This window comes from Mirounga angustirostris, unplaced genomic scaffold (genome assembly GCF_029215605.1).
Source record: "Mirounga angustirostris isolate CCGP_5_RB_7025 unplaced genomic scaffold, mMirAng1.0.hap1 SCAF_13, whole genome shotgun sequence".
Taxonomy (NCBI): domain Eukaryota; kingdom Metazoa; phylum Chordata; class Mammalia; order Carnivora; family Phocidae; genus Mirounga; species Mirounga angustirostris.
The window spans coordinates 87252052-87257578 of NW_026991721.1; the positions used below are offsets into that span (position 1 = coordinate 87252052).

The 5527-nt window shown below is 37.8% G+C and overlaps 1 pseudogene; it reads right to left on the reverse strand.

Moving 5' to 3' along the window:
• Positions 1 to 3425: 3425 nt before the first annotated feature.
• On the reverse strand, positions 3426 to 4821 carry LOC123856726 (hsc70-interacting protein-like; annotated as a pseudogene).
• Between the last annotated feature and the right edge of the window lie 706 nt (positions 4822 to 5527).

Consider the following 5527-nt stretch of genomic DNA (forward strand, 5'->3'; position numbering starts at 1 on the left):
TATATATCACATTGATAGATATATGGATAAAAAATCATGAAGTATCAGGATTAGGAAAATCCAATGATTCAGGGACAAGATCAGAATGTGAATTCCTTGAACACAACAAAATTAATTTTTTAAATATAGATGAAACCCATGTCTACTGGGAATATTGGGAGAACAAAAAAAATGGCAAAGAAAACTCGTAAGTGTGTTATTTAGCAAGAAACATTTGTTTTTGGGTTTCTAATTTTGTCTTTATATACATAGAGTAATATGATAACATAGTTTTGCACCCTAAATTTGGTGTTAACATTAAACTGAATATTTTTATACTTAATATTAGTTTATTGTGTGGATTGATTCTCTTGGTTGTTTTTGTCATTTATTTTTATTTTCTCATTTACTTTTGCCATTATTAATATTATTTTGTCTGGAAAGGTTATTTTTAGGTTAGAAATTGAATTTCTGGGTCCATGGACAAGAAATTTGAAACACTGGTATGTTCTTGACCACTTATTTTTCCAGAACGTATTACTAATTTATGCACCTTTGAGAAGTATGTGTTTGAATCACCTCAACCTTACCAACAGTGGATGTACTTTTGTTTTTTTCCCATTTAGTAGGTAAAATAATATTAGATTGTGGGTTCTTTTTTTTTTTTCCAATCTCAAGCAAACCATTTCCTTTTATTTTTAGCCATTGGTATTTCTAATGATGTTAAGTCAGATGTTAAAATTATGTAGTTTTGTTCATTAAAGACTGCTTAATTATAATAAACAATTGAGTTTAATCCTAAATATGTTATATTTTCACTTATTATTGTAAGGGGAGATAATTTTCTTTTTTTATAATTTTCAGCTAATTTTCCAAATTTTTATTGGCTGTTTGAGATTCCTCTTTTGCGATTTGCTAGTACACATGCTTTGACATTTTCTGTGTGACTTATATATTCTGTATTCTTACTATGAATTCTTCATTGGTTATATACATCTCAAATGTGTTCTAGACAGTGACTTGGCTTTTTTGTTTGTTTAGGGTATCTTTTCTGTACAGAAGTTTTAAAGCTTTATATATGCATATTATGCAATATGTTTTATTAAGATGTGTTCTTTTTTCCATGTTGTTTAAGAAAACCCTCCCCTACTTCAAAGGCTGGAAGTTATTATGCTAAATTTTCTTCTAAAGGATTTAAGGTTTCCTTCAGTTACATATGTTCTTAATCCACCTGATTAAATCCACTTTTATATTTGGGTGTGTATGAGGTGAGAATCTAATCTTTTTTTCAGAAAGATAATTAACTGGCCCAGTACAATCCATCACCCCACTGATTAATAAGATTATCTCTTCACCTATCAGATTTTCTTTCATACATAAGTATTTCCTAGGCTTTCTCTACTGTGACAATCCTTTTATTTGTTAATCTCTGTGCCAATAACACCCTGTTTTAATTAGTGAAAAAACTAAACATTTTCTCCCTTACAAAATTGCCTCAAAGTTTATTCTATTAAAGATTTATTTATTCATTTTTAGAGAGAGAGAGAGCACGAGCAGGGAGAGGGTCAGAGGGAGAGAATCTCAAGCAGACTTCGCTCTGAGTGGGGAGCCCACACAGGGCTCAAACTCACCACCCTGAGATCACCACCTGAACAGAAACCAAGAGTCATGGGGTGCCTGGATGGCTCAGTTGGTTAAGTGACTGCCTTCGGCTCAGGTCATGATCCCAGGGTCCTGGGATTGAGCCCCACGTCGGGCTACTTGCTTAGCGGGGAGTCCGCTTCTCCCTCTTCCTCTCCCTGCTGCTCCCCCTGCTTGTGTTCTCTCTCTCTGTGTCAAATAAATAAATAAAATCTTAAAAAAAAAAAAGAAAGAAAGAAATCAAGAGTCAGATGCCCAATTGACTAAGCCATGCAGGTGCCCCAAAGTTGTCTCATAGTTTAAAGATTCTGTCCACATTTTTTCCTTTTCTTATGAACTCCCGGTCTATGTGATTTACCCATTTCCCTATATTGTTAATAGTTTCTCTCAATATATTTGTTTCTTACAAATTAAAAAAGTTAACTCTTGTCTTTCATAGAATGTGCAGATCTTGCCTCATTGTTGTTGGCCTTTATACTTAGTTTGTGATATTTTTGCTGATTATAATAAGGTCTTAGGTTTTTTAAATTAATTAATTAATTAAATTTCCATTGAAGTATAGTTGACAATATTATATTACTTTCAGGTGTACAGCATAGTGGTTTGACAATTATATACATTACAAAATTCTCACCACAATAAGTGTAGTTTCCATCTATCACCATACAAGTTTACTACGATATTATTGACTATAGTCCCTGTGTTGTACTTTACATCCCCATGACTTATTTACTTTATAACTTTTTTTTTAAGATTTTATTTATTTATTTGACAGAGAGAGACACAGCGAGAGAGGGAACACAAGCAGGGGGAGTGCGAGAGGGAGAAGCAGACTCCCCGTGGAGCAGGGAGCCCGATGCGGGACTCGCTCCCAGGACCCTGGGATCATGACCTGAGCCGAAGGCAGATGCTTAACAAGTGAGCCACCCAGGTGCCCCAACCTTATAACTTTTGAGTTATACCAGTTCCAGTTTGTACCTCTCAATCCCCTTTACATATTTCTTCCATCCCCTTACCCCCTTCACCTCTGGCGACCACTGGTTTGTTCTCTGTATTTATGGATTTGTTTCTGTTTTGTTTTCTTCATTCATTTGTTTTGTTTTATAGATTCCATGTATAGTGAAATCATTTATCTTTTTCCGTCTGGCTTATTTCACTTAGTATCATACCCTCTAAGTCTGTCCATGTTGTCACAAATGGGATTTCATTTTTTATGGCTGAGTAATATTCCACATCTTCTTTATCCATCCATCTGTTGATGGACACTTTGGTTACTTACATATCTTGACTATTGTAAATAATGCTGTAATAAACATAGGGGTGCTTTAAAATTACAAAATCAATTTTATTATTTCCTTTATGATTTCTGGGACATGTTAAAATTTATCAAATAACATTTTATGACATATTTCTCAATGATCAGTACAATGATAGCAAAATAATAGCTTTTCTCATGTTTCTGACAAATAAATAACTTCAAATCCTGGCACATCCCCTCTTTATTTTTCCCCCTCATTCAAATTTACATTATGTATAATTAAATTCCGAGTCACTGACTGACTTTAACATACTTTACTATATAGTTTTATATCCAAGAATGGACCTTGATTTTATGCTCAATTTTGTAATCATATGTTCAGTAGTTATTTATACTTCAAGTTTTTTATTAAATGAATTGTTCTCATTCAGAGGGAGTAAATATTTTATTTAGAAAATGTACATACATTTGCCTGTTGCCTTTGCACACCATGGAGAGTTTGGCTGGGTGTACAATCCCCATTTTTTTTTTTTTTTAGGGACTAACACACCCTTTTAATATGTTTTTAAATATTTTTAAGGTTTAAAAGTGTTTAAAGTTTGTTATTCCTAGTAGGAAAACATTATCTGAATGAACACCCTAATGGCAAACCACTATAGAATGTTTCAGTTGCATGTGGGGCAGAGGGGTAGGGCTTCTCTTCACAGCAACCCAGCTTTCTTCATGAGAAGGTCAGAGGTACACTGGTTTGTATTATTGCAACATCCATTAGGTGATCGTTGCTTTTCCTTCAGCAAGGTCTTTATTTGTCAGAAGGGCATTATTATGCTTGACCTCCAAATGTGGCTGACAATTTACTGATGAGAGTCATAACCTTCGGATTGCTCTGATATTTTTACATATTCGCTGGGTTCTGGGCCACATCCTGGAGGGCCACCATAACTTCTGGATCCTGCATGGCTGCGAGAACCTCTGGATCCCTAAGAATTTCATTGAGCCCAGGCATTCCTGCCATTCCAGGCATCCCCCCCTGCCATTCCAGGCATTCCTCCAGGAAAATTACCAGGCATTCCCCCAGGAAAGCCACCTGGGAAAGAGCCATACTGAGCTCCTGATTGTCGTCTGGCTTCTTCCTCCCTCTGGGCTCTCTCATGTTCTTCCAGAGCCTTCTTAACCCTTTCTATTCTTTCTTTGATCTCTCGCTCTTCACGTTTTCGTTCATACTTTCTTCGATGTTCAGCAATTTTCTGGGCCCTCGGTTGAACTTCCTTCAGCATTGCACTAGCATCTTCATCGTAATCCAGTTTACAAGCAAAGGCAAGATCATGTGCTGCTTCTTCCCAATGGCCCAGAAGTCTGTGTGCTTTCCCTCGCCACTTACAAGGCTGAGCTCAATCAGGATTTATTTCAATAGCTCTGTCACAGTCTCGAATGGCAGCATTTGGCTTCTGTAATTTGATGAAGACACCGGCTCTCTCAGCAGACAGACTGGCCAAGCGAGGATTCAGTTTGATGGCATCTGTGAACAAGTCAATGGCTTTCTGTAGTTCACCATCATTTAGGGCATCAATGGCAGCCACTTTTTTATCATTTGCCTGATCCATCATTTCCTCGGTTATCTCTTCATTTTCATGTCCCATTTCTTGAGGGGTATCAGTATCTGGTTCAATCACACCTTCATTGTCAATTTCTAGGTCACTTTCCTCACTTGCTGGTTCGTCTGTCTTTATGTTTTCCTCTGCCTTCTGACTATCTGTTTCTTCTTCCTTGATATTGTCTTCTGATTTAGTTTTATGAGTGGCAGGTGGTGTTTTACCGCCCATGCTCTCCACCCACTCCCGCAGGAAGCGCATTTCCTCGGTGTGCAGAACTCTCGGATCCTGCTTACACATTTTCACGAAGGCCCGAAGCTCGCTCACTTTGCGGGGGTCCATGGTCCAGAGGTGGTGGCAGGCAGCAGGCGTGGCTGAGGTTGCGGCCGGATTCCAAGCGCAGGTACTAGCTCAGCGTGATCGTGTGGAAGGGGGTGGCTGCCGCGAGGCAGAACCTACAATCTCCATGTTATCAACCACTTTATTTTGAAAATCTTTAGAGGGGCGCCTGGGTGGCTAAGTTGTTAAGCGTCTGCCTTCGGCTCAGGTCATGATCCCAGGGTCCTGGGATCCAGCCCCGCATCCGGCTCTCTGCTCCGCGGGAAGCCTGCTTCTCCCTCTTCCACTCCCCCTGCTTGTGTTCCTTCTCTCACTATCTCTCTCTCTGTCAAATAAATAAATGAAATCTTAAAAAAAAAAAAAAGAAAATCTTTAGAGATTGGTGTATTTTCTATCTTAGTATTAAGAGAAGTCTGAAGGTAGTTTTATTTTGTTTTGATGTTTGTAATGTTATTAAGAGTATTCCATGCAAGCCTCTAAATTTTTCATCATTAAGATTGAAAAAGAAAAGCCAAAAAAAATCTAGGAAGGGGTGTCTTCTATTAGGATAAACTGCAATTCTTTTCTAACTGTGGCTTGGGCTCTTCAGGTTAAGAAATTTTTGTCTCTCTTTAAATATTGCCTTTCTTAGGGGAACCCTCCTACACTGTTGGTGGGAATGCAAGCTGGTGCAAACACTCTGGAAAACAGTATGGAGGTTCCTCAAAAAGGTGAAAAT